This window comes from Berghia stephanieae, chromosome 6, assembly GCF_034508935.2.
Source record: "Berghia stephanieae isolate SIO BIC M18660-M18661 chromosome 6, UCSD_Bste_1.3, whole genome shotgun sequence".
Lineage (NCBI taxonomy): Eukaryota > Metazoa > Mollusca > Gastropoda > Nudibranchia > Aeolidiidae > Berghia > Berghia stephanieae.
In genome coordinates, this window is record NC_088365.1 from 44,614,918 (window position 1) to 44,629,917 (window position 15,000).

Consider the following 15,000-nt stretch of genomic DNA (forward strand, 5'->3'; position numbering starts at 1 on the left):
GGTTCAAACCCCACCACCGCCGCGAAAAAAAAAAAAAATTTATTCTCTATTGTCTTCTGGCACTTTTCTACTCACTTCATATCTTGTTGTTCCCTGACGCTGACCTTTGCTTATCAATTAGATCACCCCCCTGGGGCACCCTATCCTCTACCCACGCCACGCTAACATTTCATTCATACTGCAACCACCATTGAGTACAGACGATACAAGTTATTTTTCATTATATTTTATTTGTTTTCCACGTTTATTTGTGTATTGTTGTGCTGACGAAGGGTTTGTACCCGAAACGTCCATTGTCTGTTTTGTTCCCATACGAAGCCTTTCCATTTTCACTCTTTCGTTAGTATTTTACGATCACCGGCTTCAGGCAGCCCTTACCGTTTTCTACTTTTCCGTTTTGATTCATTTGAGTTTTTTCGTTGATTCACTTGAATTATACTTCTGCTGCCATACCGTGTTTTTGGACCGTCCCCATCAGTGTTACCTAGTACTTTACGTAGGTATAGTGTTTATTTCTGTTTTATTTGTACTGCTATATGTTGCATTTTTTAATATACTTTTCAGTTTCTCACTCTAGTTTTATCCAACATTGCACTATCATCACCTTTTCATTACTCTCATATTTATATATTTATTTACACTCTTCTCCCCTACCAGTCTACCTCTTTTAGCACACTACCCCCCCCCCCCCCCCCCTTTCCTTATCATTTACATCTCAGCATTATTTTTCACCACACCCACGTTTTCAACCACTACCTCTCTCTTACCACAGTCTATCCCTCCCTTCCTTTCTCTCATTCACTCGCCTCTCCAGTTTACCTATACTTATTGATTACCTTACTCATCCTTTTAGCCTTTCGCCCTCTTTCCCTATTTTCACCATGCCTCATACATCTCCCAAGCAACTCTTGCGCTCTTCCTTACGGGACATTCGTACGTTTCTTTCCTCTTTCCCTATCCACCTATCTCAAGTAGGCTACACTCTCGCCCACGCCACCCTCTATAAAACTCGAGCTAGCAGCCACTTGAATTTCTTAATGTACTGCCTTAGGAAACGCACGGCCCCTAAAGGATTCGTTTCACATTTCCACCCTTCTTTAGGCTCTCTAACCTCATCCCAGTTCTCCCAGTTTCTGGAATTAGAATCCAAGTGTGCCATACAACGACTTAATCCTTCGCAAACAGATATCCAAATTAACACACACCATCGACACATCCTCCGCATGCTTGAGGCATCGTACTTATCATAATCATTTACTTTACAAAGCCATTAGGTTATTCATACATCTATGTAATCAACATTACCATGCATGCTTAAATTATGTCAAAACCAGTAAATTAGATGCTCTCTTTCCTAACAGAATTACACATCTTGACGATAACCTCCCTTCTCATTCGGCAACACACCCATCGGTGGATTCACCCACTGAACCTTCCTCTGGCCCCACTGCTCTTAATGGCACCCATAACCAGCCAGTCACCATTGGTGGTTTGGGAGTCCCTCCAACAGCCGGGGACCAGTCTGGAAGCGATCAATTCACCCCACCCACCAGCGAACCCACCCACGTGATGGATAATGTTGGAGCTATCCCCTCCAGTAGGAACCACAACAACCACCGGCTGGTGGTTTCTGTCCCCCCGACCATCCAGTTGAGCAGTGCAGAGGAATCGGTCTTAAGGAAAGGTCTCAAGTTCATCCCACTGCGAAGAACGTCCGACCAGTCCCGCATTGAGTCGGATGTACGTCGCTTCATGCGTATTTTACGCTTGAAGTATCACTTCAAAGACAATGAACGTGACCATGACTATGACCGTGACCCTGAGGATCCGTTTGCCGCTTTCTCACGACGTAAAAGAAACTGGACTCCTAGTCCTGGCAAGTCCCCTACACTCGACCTGTTTATCCAGACTTGTCTTAGACAGATAGAGGCACTACGACCCACACCTATCAAGAGGTCTAACCTCACCCGTCTTGAATGGGCTGCCGTACGATCACTTAGATCACGTCGTGATATAGTGATCAAAGCGGCTGATAAAGGAGGGGCCGTAGTTGTTTGGGACGCTGAGCTCTATAGAGCTGAGGGCCACAGGCAATTGAGTGACCAGATATTTTATGAGAAAGTGACTTCGGACCCAACACTTGCTAACAACACCAGAGTCCACCAGACAATCCAGTCTTTGATATCGCAGGGAGAATTACCTAGTAGAGCAGAGGTCCTTAAACACGACCCCAGCGACCTAGGTAATCCATGTTTTTACATGCTCCCTAAGATACACAAGATCCGGGAATTGTCTGACACTCCACCTGGAAGGCCGATTGTGTCGGCTATCTCGTGCCCCACTGAGAAGGTATCGCAGTTCCTCGATGCGGTATTTCAACGTATAGTTCCCACCCTGCCATCGTATATCAAGGACACTAACCATGCTCTTGGTGTCATTGACGAAATTCGATTCCAGGATGAACGTCCACGGCTAATTTTCACCATGGATGTGAAGGCACTGTACACATCCATACCGCATCCTGACGGACTGCGTGCCATCAGGCATTTCGTCGACCGCCATCCATTACCAGGGATTTCCAGCAACAGCATTGTGAGGCTCACCGAACTTGTGCTCACACTCAACACTTTTGAGTTCAATGATGTATTTTTCCATCAGATCTCAGGTGTTGCGATGGGCACCAAGATGGGTCCCTCATATGCTAACCTCTTCATGGGCTACCTTGAGGAAACCTTCTTCCATCAGTACAGTGGACCTGCCCCCGAGTTGTTCAAAAGGTACATTGACGACTGTTTCGGCATTACGTCATTGACCCACAGCCAGTTGAAAGGGTTCATCCTAGCGATGGACTCTTTCCACCCGTCCATAGAGTACACTTATGAGATTTCAACCTCTGAGGTGAACTTTTTGGACATCAAGGCTGTATTGACCAGCACGGGAGTACGGACCACTGTACACTACAAGGAAACGGACAGTCACAGCTACCTGCTCTATCGGTCATCCCATCCGGTGAAGTGCAAAGACTCCATCCCATTCAGTCAGATACTCCGCTTGCGGAGACTCTGTCTGGAAGATGATGAATTTGCGCTTCAACGTGATCGCATGCTCGATTTTTTTAGGGCACGGGAATATCCCGAAAGGGTTTTGCTTAAGGCTGTCCGGAAAGCCAGCCTCGTGTCGAGAGAAGCAGCAATGAGGCCTCGCAATGCCAGGAAGCAGGAGACACAGCGTCCCATTTTAGTCCTCATGCATCACCCCCATGCCGATCAAGTGAGGAACATCCTATTGCAGAACTTTGGGATCCTCCAGGCGGGCGAAGACACCAACAGAGTTTTCTCAGAACCCCCGTTGGTAGCATATCGACGGGATCGTAACCTGAGGGACCTCCTTGTCAGAAGCCGCCTGGAACCCATACCTAGGGATGGACCTAAAGCCAGTTCGTGTATGCGACCCCGATGCAAGACGTGTGGGCACCTGTGGGAGTATGACAGAGTCAGCTTTCCAGACAAGATTTGGGACATCAGGCGGCCGTTTACTTGCACTGACCGTAATCTAGTCTATGCGATTACGTGCTCCCTGTGTGGGATTGCTTACGTTGGTGAGACCGGAAAGAGGCTGGGTGACAGATTCGTGCAGCACTTGCGTGACATATCGAACTGTGCAGACACAGCAGTGGCCAGACACTTCAATCTGCCAGACCACTGCGATGTACAGTGTGTGCGTGTGTGTGTGCTCAGTTTTTGCCATTCGGACACTTCCGCCCGTCGACGTAGGGAAACTCACCTGATCAAGTTGTTGGGAACGCTGACTCCACGCGGACTCAACACCAGGATTGACCACCACTAGATGTCAACGTCACCCATATTCATCACCACTGCTGCTCTCACTTCTGCCACTACAGCTACTGCTGCTGCTACTACTACTACTTCTACTACTACTACTATTACTACTACTGCTACTACTACTACTACTACTACTACTACTACTACTGCTACTACTACTACTACTACTACTACTGCTACTACTACTACTACTACTACTACTACTACTACTACTACTACTACTACTACTACTACTACTACTACGACTACTACTACTACTGTTCATACTACTAAAAGTACAACTCTACCTACCTACCTATCTATATCTATCTATCTATCTATCTATCTATCTATCTATCTATCTATCTATCTATCTATCTATCTATCTATCTATCTATCTATCTATCTATCTAGCTAGCTAGCTAGCTATCTATCTACTGATTATCCACCGATTCATAGTCATCTACCTTCCTAGCTCTCTCTCATTGTGTCCAATCATCCACTTTTTCATCCATTAATATACATATAGACCCAGCTATCACTCGGCTGTTTACTCGCCCTCTCTCACCTCCCCTCCACCCTTCTTCTCTCTCTCTCTCTCTCTCTCTCTCTCTCTCTCTCTCTCTCTCTCTCTCTCTCTCTCTCTTTCTTTCTTTCTTTCTTTGTCCCCCCCCCTCCTTCTTTCTCCCTCCCCCCCCCCTCTCTCTCTCTCTCTGATTCCCCCTCTCTACCGGTCCGCCTCAAACCAAACCCCCCCCCCCCCGCCCCCCCCCCCCTTTTTTTTTATTTTTTTATTTATTTATTTATTTTTTTTTTATTTAAAATTTTTTTTTTCTTTTATTAATCTCTCTCTCTCTCTCTCTCTCTCTCTCTCTCTCTCTCTCTCTCTCTCTCTCTCTCTCTCTCTCTCTCCCCCCCTTCTCTCTCCCCTCTTTTCTGACCATCTACCTATCTATCTGCCTATCCATCTATCTATTTATTGGTGTATTCCACTTTACTATCGCATCGTTCCTTCGCGAAGATTCGACCTTCGCTCATCCAACAAACCCCCCCCCCCCCCTCCGCCGTGACCCTTTCACCTCGCCCCCTCCACCCCATCCCCCCCCCTACTGTTCCACTACAGCGTTCTACTACTACTACTACTACTACTACTACTACTACTACTACTACTACTACTACTACTACTACTACTACTACTACTACTACTACTACTACTACTACTACCAATATGTCTTTTATCTTCCATTATAGTCTGGAAGGTTCTGTTCCCTGACGCTGACCTTTGCTTATCAATTAGATCACCCCCCTGGGGCACCCTATCCTCTACCCACGCCACGCTAACATTTCATTCATACTGCAACCACCATTGAGTACAGACGATACAAGTTATTTTTCATTATATTTTATTTGTTTTCCACGTTTATTTGTGTATTGTTGTGCTGACGAAGGGTTTGTACCCGAAACGTCCATTGTCTGTTTTGTTCCCATACGAAGCCTTTCCATTTTCACTCTTTCGTTAGTATTTTACGATCACCGGCTTCAGGCAGCCCTTACCGTTTTCTACCAATCGGTCAAAGGGGAATAACCATTAAATATTGTTAGCGAAAGAACCTTTTCATTCAGTTTAACCATTAAATATTGGTAACGACTGAACCGTTTCATTCAGTTTAACGAAGGCGACAGAAATGAATCGCACCAACACATAATTTTTTAATTCTTTTTTTAATGATAGCCTCATAGATAGAGTAGTGTAATAACCAAAGAAGTCTACCTTAATGTATATATTAAAACTCTGTGGTAAGAACTAACCACCCAAACCGGTTGGTTCATGGTTACTTACACTTACACATAGTTTTTTGTGTGGGTAAGTTATATCCGATTGGCGGACGGTGCGAGTATTTTACCTAAACGCATAGCAACAATAAAGCGTGTTGTTCGTTGTGACAAGTAGCCTGTAATATACAATAACAAAACGCTGACTCGCTCAATTCAACCTTCCCTCATTCTGAAAGAAATGAAAATGAGGAAGTTTCACTTCTATTTTTAATCATTTCACGTGTATATAGAAGGAACGAAGTTGACGTCAATCAGTTCTCTATTCTTACTTTTAGACAGCCTGTCAGTGATTTGCTCTCACTAAAGGATCAATCAGAGTTTACACGTTCAAGGTTACACGTAGTTTTGTTGGGTTGGGGGGGGGGGTAAATCCGACTGGCGGATGTTGTGAGTATTTTACCTGAACGCATTGCATAAATAGCCAGTGTTGTTTGTTGTGACAAGTAGCCTGTACTATACATCACATGTCTGTCTGTCTGTCTTGTCGTGTTGTCTGGTCGCTGGGAGGGGAGGGGGTCCTGTCAGTGTGTCAGATTACCTGTCTGACTGGAGAAGTGGTCCTTTCGTGGTGTGTTTGTCTCGTTTGTTTATGTCCAGTGTCAAAACAGAAAGACGAGAGAACACACACACACGCGCGCGCGAGCGCGCCTTCACGCACATATGTGTGTATTATACAAATAAAGAAGCGCACACCCACACATAAATTCATTAATACCGAAATGTGACACTGGCGATAAAAACGACATCAAGAATTAAAATATCACAAACAGCCGGCGATGTGTAGATTAAATAAATTTATTGGTCACGAGTTTAGAAAGTAGGAGGAGGAGGGGGGAGGGGGAGGGGGAGAGGGGGAGGAGAGAGAGGGGGGCGGAGAGAGAGGGGGGCGGAGAGAGAGGGGAGAGAGAGAGAGAGAGAGGAGAGAGAGAGAGAGAGAGAGAGAGAGAGAGAGAGAGAGAGAGAGAGAGAAGCGGGGGAGAGAGAGGAAGGGAGTCCACGAATGAGAGAAATATTGAATGAATGACAGAAATATTGAATGAATGAGAGAAATATTGAATGAATGAGAAGAATATTGATTGAATGACAGAAATATTGAATGAATGAGAGATATGTTGAATGAATGAGAGAAATATTGAGAGATGTAGACGAATGCAGACCTGCCTACTATTACAAAAAAATTCGTAGAACTACGAAATTTTGGCTCCGATTTCAGAACTTCATGAGCGTCTCTATGTCATTAAAACTCATTGAAAATGAAAGTGGATGCCAGACTATATCATTTTAATGATTTTGAGGTGTTATTAAATCCTTATGAGGATAAATTGTTGATTTTTAGAGTTAGCTATAATGACTAGAATTTGTATCTTATAATTATCACGAATATTCAGATTTTCAAGTAGGCAGATCTGCGAATAGATGGATTGGTGGGTGGGTGCGTGGGTTGTGAGTGGGTGGGTAGATGGACGACGAACGGATGGAAGGACGGGCGGACCGATGGATGAATGGATGGATGGAGTTAGGGCTGGATGGAAGGAAGGGTTGATTGATGGATGGAAAGGTGGATAGATAGATGGATGGATGGATGGACCGAGGGACAGGCGAACGCATGGATGGATGGATGGATGGACCGAGGGACAGGCGAACGCATGGATGGATGGATTGATGGATGGATGGATGGATGGATGGGTGGAAGGATTGATTGATGGATGGATGGATGGAATGAGGGACAGGCGAACGCACGGACGGACGGATGGATGGATGGATGGATGGAAGGAAGGATGTATGGATGGATGGGAAAGGGATGGATGGACGGACCGACCGGCGGACAGGCGAACGCACAGACGGATGGATGGACAAGTGGCTGGACAAACGGACGGACGAATAGACGGGTTTTAAAACTAGGAAGAAAAAAACCCCAAAAACAAGTGTTCAACGGGTTCAAACGACTTGCCACTTATTTACTAGCCGCTAAAAAAAAAAAAAAGAAAGAAAAAAAAAAAGCATGAATAATTTCCTATGATGTCCTATTACGTCAGTACAACAACAAAAAACACCGCCTGTATCTAGCTCCTAGCTCCTAGTTTCGGGAAGGTCCAGGAGGGGAGAAGGTGATAATGGGACCTTTATTCAATCGGGATACGACACGATTAGATGCGCCAAAATTGCCTTGAAAAAAATGCTAGAAGATCGTGCTAACGAGAAGATGAAATGAACTACAAAGAAGAACGTTGCTTACAGGCATATCTACATTTTGTATGGAGGAGAAGCAGCTTAACAATAACAAGCTATAACAATCGCAATTTGTGAAAATAAATAACACAAATTAAATGGGTTATCTTAAAATGAAGGCTTCACCTTCATTTAAACGCTTTGGCTGCCAAAGGGACAACGATGTATAAAGTGTGAGAGTGTGAAATATATATATATAAACCAAGAAAACATGAGCACGCTCCAGAAATGTGTGTAAAAATTCTTATTCATTTATATTCAGTCACTCAAGTTTCCTTCATTCATTCTTCACTTGTGTTTAATCATTCATTCATTTATTTATCAATTCATTTATTTATTAATTTATTATTTTATATTCGTTTATTTATTCATCTTTAAAATGTATTTATCAATTTATTTATTTATTTATATCTCTATATATTATATATATAACATATTTCAAGTATAATTATGATCAACTTCTGCAATATTGTTTCGAGCATCAGGAAGTGAGCAGGATCCGCACTGCACACACCCTTCCGGTGTCTCATCTGCTAAATTGCTTACCGACCACAATAAACAATACCAATTTAAATATCGTCGGATTTCACTTCCTGATGAGAGCGAATGCTCGAAACAATATTGTAGAAGTCGATCATAATTATACCTGAAATATTTTATTTAAAAAACTCCTTTTATAATATATATATATATATATATATATATATATATATATATATATATATATATATATATATATATATATTATATCTTCTATCATAATATAACAAAATAAATCAAAGTCGACGTGTGTACTAATTTTCAGGTCTGATAACCCAAATTATCATGAAAACTCATTATTGTAATGGAAACACTCTCAAACCAACACAAAACATTGTCTTGTCCATTACAACAAATGTGAAAACGAGCCCCATAATAGTGTCCGGCTATCAGACCTTTATATAGTATGTTCACGTTGATTGATTAAGGCATTATTTTCAAGGGAGAGAAAAGAAGAACACTTACAGGACGAGTCTGGTACACTCCAAGAGAGTTGAAGCCAACATAGAATTCATCCTTGTGACACATCAATAACTAGGCTACACACTAAACACTACACACAACACACTACTCCTTCCGGTGTCTCGTCAGTTAAATTGCTCTTACCATGATAAACAATACACATTTAATTTAACTCTCGTCGGATAAAACTCTACACCACTATGCAATTCTGCCCCTTCTTTGATCCCCTTTCCAACAAACAAACAAACGAACAAAAATATAAAATAAAATTTAAAATACACGCATATCTAAAAATTTGACCAGAAAACCCGTCCTTCTTTCAAATATCTATCGATTAAAACGACCCTAACCTTGTCGAAACAAAACCTGGAGCTTCCCTAAAACCTTAAGTGGGGTTTCAGGAGAGGTTTGTTTGTTTGTTTTTCTTAACCCTCTTCTTACCATCTACAGGAAAATTGTCACATTGGTTACGATTCAACCAACATTCAATTTTCTTTTGTAATCACAAAATTTGAATATCTTAAAAATTACATTTATGAGAACTTAATTCTGCGATGTACATGCATTGATTTCTTTTGAGTTAAGGCTTAAAAATCCATTTATATGTTAGGTGGGGTTGATGTTTGGTGGATAATCGTGAAAAGAGTCGATAAGGAGAGAGGTAAAGGCAAAATTAGGGATATTTGAATCGATCAGAATATTTGAAGGTCGAGTTTTCTGGCCAAAATCTTAAATATATAAATAATAATGTGCGATTTTTGTCATCGGAACACGGCAGAATCGTACTTGTATTTGGTGTTGTTTTTGTAGTGTTTTTTTTTTGCCAGCCAAAGAAGTGGGGCCAGTATAATTTTCTACATTCCCGACATTCATTAATAACTACACAACACTCACTGCATCAGATTATAAGTCTACAAACCACTTGCACAAAATACATACACGCGCGCGCGCACACACATACACACACACACACACACACACACACACACACACACACACACACGAGATCAACGGTTGATTGCTGTTGATGTCACATCACTATTTACGATTTTAGTTATCATTATTATTATTATTATTATTATTATTATTATTATTATTATTATTATTATTATTATTATTATTATTATTATTATTATTATTATTATTATATCATTATCATTATCATAATAATAATAATAATAATAATAATAATAATTATTATTATTATTATTATTATCATTATCATTATCATTATCATTATCATTATCATTATTATCATCATCATCATCATCATCATCATCATCATCATCATCATCATCATCATCATCATCATTGGGCAGCCAAAAAACAATTGAACAAGTTCACGTATTATTATTGTAAGAGAACAAGTTTCACACACTATAAAATCAACACGAAAAGCAAGTATCGACACATTGCAGAGTAATGAAAGATGTTATAAAATATCACATGGGCTAAAATCGATATTTATCACGATATGTTAATGACTATATTAAAAAATACTGTCTGAATGAAAATAAATCATATCGATAAAACACTGCTTTACATTTTGTCAGAAGACGATGACATGTATTACTTCTTTAAATAAATCGATTACACATATCGATATTTCTTTTTTTTTTACTTCTTTAAAAATATTCTTTAAATCCGATATCTACTTCTTTGAAGTGGTATCGTGATATTGTTGACTTCGATGAAACGTTCTGGTGTAAGAATTAACATGACTGGCTGGGAGGTTGCTGAAATCGATTATCGATATAATTTACTAATACGAAATAAAACTTTTTCGGACCAAATCATAAAACGGTTTATGTCTTAACTTTTGTACTTTGGAAAAGGTCCATATTTAAAAATTTGGCCAGAAAACTCGTCCTTCAAATATCGATCGATTTAAATGACCCTTTTCTTGGAAAAAAAACTCATACCTGGGACTTCGGTGAATTCCCAGGTATGAGTTTTTTTCCAAGATGAGGGTCATTTAAATCGATCGATATTTGAAGGACGAGTTTTCTGGCCAATTTTTTTAACATGTTTTTTTTTTTCTCCAGAAAACGGCAGTACTGTGTGAAACGCTTAGATTCTGTCATGTCATCCGACAGACTGTGGTAAACAAGCAATCGCCTGATGTTGATCTGTTTACAAAACGTGTTGTTTACATCACATCACTCCGTTATCTGACGTTAATTGACAGATTTAAAAAGTAAATATCTATGTTTTATTGACAATATCAACAAATAAATTAATGAAAAAATATAGAGAACTGAATCTAATTTCCCCAAATTACCCCCCATCCCCACACCCAAGACCACCACCACCTCACACTCAAAGACATACAAATTAAAAAAAATAATAATAATAATAATAATAACAATAATAATAATAATAAATAATAAAATAATATAATAATAATAATAATAATAATAATAATAATAATAATAATAATAATAATAATAATAATAATAATAAAAACAAACAAACAAAAAAACCCAGAACAATATAAGAAAAATAAAATCTTAAAAAAAAAACAAAAAAACAGGAAAGAATATTACCAATTTACCCCCCCCCCCCCCCCCCCCTCAGACACAAGCACACACATAAATAACTTTTAAAAACATATAAATAACAAAATTAGTAAAATAAAATTTAAAATAAAACAAACCAGTAAGAACAATCAGCAATTAACTCGCAGTGCAAACCAATAGAAATCACCCATCCTCACACCGGAATAACTATTGAATAGAACAGAACCGACGTGTACTTATTTGCAGGTCTGGTAACCCAATTATTAGTACTGTTCTCATTGTTGCAATGGGAATCTCTCTCAAACCAAAAGCAAAAGGAAAGCCCATTGTGCACAACAACACCATCATTTCCTTTCGGTTATCAGACCTTTTAATAGGTGCACGTTGGTCAGCACAGAACAGAATCCAAATAATCTACAAAATCCATAGCGATTTTAGTTAGACGTGTCTACAAAATGATGATAATAATAATAATATCGTCTCTCATTCTCCCATTTATTCTGTGTAATAATAATAATGTGTTGCTTTCTATCTTCCTCCCTCTCGCTGGAATGACAACACGTTCAATGTCAATGCAACATTATAGCATTCTATTATTATTACAAAAACACACGAATTCTATCAAAATATCTATAAATGCCGGGCACAATGGATGGATGGATGAGTGAATATGGACGGGTGCCAGATATCAAAACACATTAGAGTGTTAAAGGGATTATATATACAATTCTAAAGAATTGACGGATTTTAAACTTTGACCTTTCAACTCAAACACAACGCCCCATTTCTACACGTAATTGAGATCAGACCATTTACGTCCCATTTCTACACGTTGTGTGCCGTATTTGAAACCAGGCAATTTACATCCATTTCCACACGTATTTGAAACCAATCAATTTACATCTCAATTCTACACGTTGAGTGTTATTTGAAACTAGACAATTTACGTCCCATTTCTACACGTTGTGTTATTTGAAACCAGACAATTTACGTCCCATTTCTACACGTTGTGTTATTTGAAACCAGCTAATTTACGTCCCATTTCTACACGTAGTGTTATTTGAAAGTAGATAATTTACGTCCCATTTCTACACGTTGTGTATTATTTATTTGAAACCAGACAATTTACGTCCCATTTCTACATGCGGTTGTTTGTTATTTGAAACTAGCCAATTTACGTCCCATTTCTACACGTTGTGTTATTGAATAGACAATTTAGTCCCATTTCTACACGTTGTGTGTTATTTGAAAACTAGACATTTAACCATTTCTACAGTGTGTGTTATTTAACGGATACGTTACATCGTCCGTTTTTAACCATTTTTAACAGCCAAACTCTGGAAAAAGCAATATTTAACAAATTTGGCCAGAAAACCCGTCCTTCAAATATCGATCCATTTAATGACCCTCGACTAGGAAAAACTCTCAAACCTGGGACTTTGCAAAAAGAAAGTTAAAAAACCGAAACCGCAAATTTATTGACCTCATTAACAACCTCAACTGACTGGATTCCATAGTCTGATGTCAGCCCACCCAGCAACGGCGGTCATCGTGGTTCTAAACAAAGAAAATCGGTGCTTTTCATTCTTCATGCTGGCTAGAACTTTTCATATGTCTTGTGATCAAAATGTCTAAAAGTCAAAACATGATCAGATTTATAATGTTTTTTTTTCCCCCTCTTTATACGCTTTTATGCTCGTTGGAGAAATATTTCATTCGGGCGTCCGCCATTGTTCCGATAGTTTAGAGCCAGTTACTAAGTTACCATGCGTCATTCATTACGAGGGAAGAGACGACACGACTGCTGAAGCGTATTGACTTCGAAGACTACTACTTGGTCTTTCGACTCTCGGGTCAATACATTATTCCCGGTTTCGGTTAAAGTCGTATAGAATCGATTCTGAGAAAAGACAAATCGCTAATTCCGAGCTGTCGAAACGGCCAGTCTTTCTGAACATTATTTTGATTTACAGGAGGGTCGGTAGATTGAATAAATACCCACGTGTGCATACATTACGAAAAAGTGCATAACATTACGAGCACACCTACACAAAGGTAAAAGAAAAAACAACCCAAAAAGAACAACAACAACAACAACAACAACAATAAAAAAAAACCAGAGTCACGATATTTATCTACACAATGAGTAAATGAATCCGAGGTAAGCTCTATTTCCACGGAATAGAAATCACACCATTCTCTACAAGAATACGCCTCCTGTATTTAGGCCGGTCCAAAAGTGATTGGAAAATCTCCAAATTTCACACTGGCCATAATAATAACATTATCAGCTGTAGGATACGACACAGCCGTCCTATGAATAAACACGCTTTTTAAAAAATTGGCCAAAAAACTTGTCTTTCAAATCAAATACCGATCGACTAAAATGACCTACATCTTGTTCAAATCTACCAAACCTGGGACATTCCCCAATTAGTCTTCATTGAAACCACGAGTTTGAGATTTTTAGACAAAATGGAGTTCATTTTAATCGATCGATATTTGAAGGACAAGTTTCCTGGTCAAATTTTCAAATATGGGTTTTTTCCAGAGTACGGCAGTAATGCAGTCTGGTCAATGATACCAATTCGATTAATGGGATATATTATATATAAATATATATGCACCGAGTTATCTGCCTGTTGCTTGATTGATTCATTGATTGATTGATTGACTGATTGATTGATGTTTATTTATTTATAAATTTACTTATTAATGAATTTATATTCCTAATACTTTTACTTATTCATATATTCATTCACTCAGTCATTCAATCATTCAATCATTCATCCATCAATGTATGCATTTATTTATTTACTTACCTATTTATTTACTTTATTTTATTTTATTCATTTATGTAATGAATTATTTTCATTCATTCATTTATTCATTCATTCATTCAATCATTCATTCATTCATTCATTCATCTATATATGTTTCAAATATTCATAAATAATCTATTTATCATTGATTCATTCATATTTTTATTTATTTATTTATTTATTTATTTGTTTATTTATTTGCCTATCTATCAATATAACCATTTACAGCAGGGGCGAGAGGTATAATATGGCCAAATTCAATTATATTTTTTTCATTCAGTAATTTTAAAACATAATTATTATTCTTATGTATCCTGCTATAGCTGAACCCCCCACTATTTTCCACCGAGAGAACAGATCGTGTCAACGATGTGACCCACAGACTACTACTGTATTCTCTATGATGTGACCCAAGCGTTTGATAAAAAAAGAAAGTCACTCTAAACAACTAAAAGTAATAAACAAAAATGTATACAACAACTTTGAATATACACACATACACACACACACACACACATGCACACACACATAAACAACACGCGTTTCTATTATTTATATCACAGAGAAAACGATTGATTGCTCCACACTTCAAAATCTTTGAATTCCGTTTGAAATAACATCGGATTCATTTTCTATTCAAAGGTCGACCGCCCTTAATTTAGCAATACACACAAAAATTACCACACACACATACACACAGAAACACACATATATCTCATAATATACACACTACATATGAACACGTTATGTATTATGCACCAGAAACTCCAC

General features: G+C 38.8%; 1 protein-coding gene across 9 annotated transcripts in view; it reads right to left on the bottom strand.

Moving 5' to 3' along the window:
- The window catches only part of LOC144975087 (IQ motif and SEC7 domain-containing protein 1-like), a 301,791-nt gene that overhangs the window by 146,832 nt on the left and 139,959 nt on the right, over nt 1-15,000 (bottom strand). The window contains exons 1-2 of one of the 9 annotated variants that reach the window (XM_078918807.1): nt 11,545-11,944; nt 8,892-9,115 (exon numbers count right to left, since the gene is read on the bottom strand). The exons of the other annotated variants lie outside the window; for them this stretch is intronic. The gene's annotated coding sequence lies outside the window, so the exon portion shown is untranslated. Of the gene's footprint in view, nt 1-8,891; nt 9,116-11,544; nt 11,945-15,000 lie in introns of those variants that run through there. 9 annotated transcript variants of the gene reach the window in all.